The 2,618-nt window shown below is 43.7% G+C and overlaps 1 non-coding gene across 1 annotated transcript; it reads right to left on the bottom strand.

Annotated features, from left to right (window-relative positions):
* Positions 1 to 1,349: 1,349 nt before the first annotated feature.
* Trnam-cau (transfer RNA methionine (anticodon CAU)) lies at positions 1,350 to 1,421 on the bottom strand. The gene has a single exon. It is a non-coding gene; the product is annotated as a tRNA-Met (tRNA).
* Between the last annotated feature and the right edge of the window lie 1,197 nt (positions 1,422 to 2,618).

Below are 2,618 nucleotides of genomic sequence, written 5' to 3'. Positions count from 1 at the left end.
ATCTCTTTCAGGAGAAAAGAACAAGAACCAGCTGCTATGCAGAATAGGGATGGGACGAGGATCTCACACCGACAGCTGGTTCCCAGGGAAGCTTTTCAGTGTAGAGGTCGCCACATTCCTCTACACCACAGGCCTAAATGATTAGGCACGGTCCAGCTAACTAGGACCCTGGAACTCCAGCCATTGTCTCATAAAGAGATCCTCTGCCTGCAGTCCAATCCACCACTGCTGCTGCCTAGAGGCGTCACCATGACCCTGGCACGGGAGACAGATCGGGTATTACACCTTGTCCAAGGGTGACCTGAGATTATGCAAGGTAGGGGCATCTAGTTTCCTGAGCTGAAAACACTTCACCCGCATATCGGGAAAAGGGAGGAAGAGGGGGAGGAGGAGGAGGAATTACTAAGGGGATACAAGCGTTGTGGTTAGAGAAATAAGGAAAAAGAAAGTAAAAAATAACATAAGAAATGTGACACGATGAAAGGGATACACGGAAAAATGGGTAAAAAAGAGGAATAAAAATCAATGTAGAAACGTACAGGAAAAAAAATAAAGATGAAAGTCAGAGAGAGAGAGAGAGAGAGAGAGAGAGAGAGAGAGAGAGAGAGAGAGAGAGAGAGAGAGAGAGAGAGAGAGAGAGAGAGAGAGAGAGAGAGAGAGAGAGAGAGAGAGAGAGAGAGAGATTAAGTTTTATTTCAACGCGAAAAAGAACGGAGGCAAAGGAGAAAGGTGGTAGGAAGAAGAAGAGGGAGGGAAGAGGGAGAGACAGAAAAATGATGTGGAGAGAATGGCGAGATGGCAAAAGTTCGTAGGAGAGAGAGAGGAGGAGAAAGGAGGGAAAGACGAGGCGAAAAATACGAGCTCGCTGACACAGATGAAGGGGAAAACACAAGGACTCTGACACTGGCGGAGGGAAGTGATAAAGGTGAATGAAAGGTAACAATGTTACTTACTCAAGGAATACCAGCAAAAAATATACGATAAAATATCAGTAATAATTGTAGCAGCGGCAATAATAATAATAATAATAATAATAATAATAATAATAATAATAATAATAATAATAATCCTGCCAAGTGTTTGTATATTGTTTAGTTAACTTAGATTTAGTTTTCCAGCACAGAATAACGTTTTGAAATCGCTTTATTATTCGACATCAGATTAAAAAACAATGAAAGATGAAAAGAAGCGATCCTCGCCAATCCCACTCTCAACTACAGCGAAGAAAGACAACCAAAGAACATAAGGTAGTTGCTGTAGAACATAATATTATAAAACGCAAATCTTGGCTCCAACAACAATTAAAAACAACCTGTGACTGAGGAAGAAAGATGAAGAAAAATAATTGTTAGCAGAGCGTGGTTTCGATCCACGGACCTCTGGGTTATGGGCCCAGCACGCTTCCACTGCGCCACTCTGCTGATGTTTCGTTCAGAGGACCTGTTTACGTTTCCTCTCTCTCCAAACACAAACAAGAACAAAAAAACACAGAAAAAAGCAAACACAAACATGGAAACACAAACAGTTTGAAGGGGACAGACAGGAAAAGGAGAGAGAGAGAGAGAGAGAGAGAGAGAGAGAGAGAGAGAGAGAGAGAGAGAGAGAGAGAGAGAGAGAGAGAGAGAGAGAGAGAGAGAGAGAGAGAGAGAGAGAGAGAGAGAGAGAGAGAGAGAGAGAGAGAGAGAGAGTGTTTAATGGAAAATACATAAACGAACAGACGGATTCGGAGACAGTGAGAAATGATAGACAAAACGCGTCGTGTTCTCGTCCATAACAGAAACAAACGCTTCACACCTGGCGAGGCGTCTGAGCCTGGAAAGAGGTGAAATTATTCCCTCCTACCCAGGGATCATAAAAGTAGGAGGAAGTAGTGAAACTAAGGAAGGAAGGGAGGAAATAATAAGGGAAGGAGTGAGGTAGGAAGGCATGAAAAGACTGAAGTAAGAATGAGAGAATGAACGAAGGAGAATGGAATAAAGAGAAGGAAAGATGCTTGCATTACAGGAAAAAAGATATTAAGGAAGGAAGGAATAAGGAAACAAGGGGAGATTTTTGGATGCAGGAAATCTTGGAAGAAAAGAAGGAATGAAAATTAGAAATAGGAAAGGATTAATGTTGGTAGCAGGGCTGGTGGGTAATTGTAGGGGTTTGGGAGCTACCGGTTGATAAGATGAAGGAAATTGATCGTATTATTAGAAGGAAGGGAACCGCAATGAGTGGGGGAAGGAAGGAAGGAGCAAAGACAGACGGATGGAAATACTAGAAATAGGATTTTATTATAGAAGGACCGAACGAACTCTCGGAAAGCAAGAAGCGTTAAAATAAGCACTCAAGGTCTGGGTCGCCCCTCCTCCCCAGGCCCTGAGGCTACCAGCGTTAAGCATTCGTGGCCTGGGGCGGGCCACCTCCGAAACACTTCGGCCTCCCTATGGAAGCCCTCTCAGTTTTATTGGAATGTTCCCAAAAGTTAATGACACACGGTGTTAATTAGGCGTAGCGTGGATTTCATAGGCATGCATACATGGCTAGAGGCTTGGTGAGTGCCACCAGCTCTAGACTCGCCCCCGTGCAATGTCAACTCCAAGCTCCCTAAATTCACCCTTCCAAAACCGAGGTGA

The sequence above is a fragment of the Eriocheir sinensis genome, unplaced genomic scaffold (assembly GCF_024679095.1).
Source record: "Eriocheir sinensis breed Jianghai 21 unplaced genomic scaffold, ASM2467909v1 Scaffold309, whole genome shotgun sequence".
NCBI lineage: Eukaryota > Metazoa > Arthropoda > Malacostraca > Decapoda > Varunidae > Eriocheir > Eriocheir sinensis.
The sequence above is the reverse complement of the archived record's forward strand: the minus strand, read 5'-3'. Positions and strand labels throughout refer to the sequence as shown.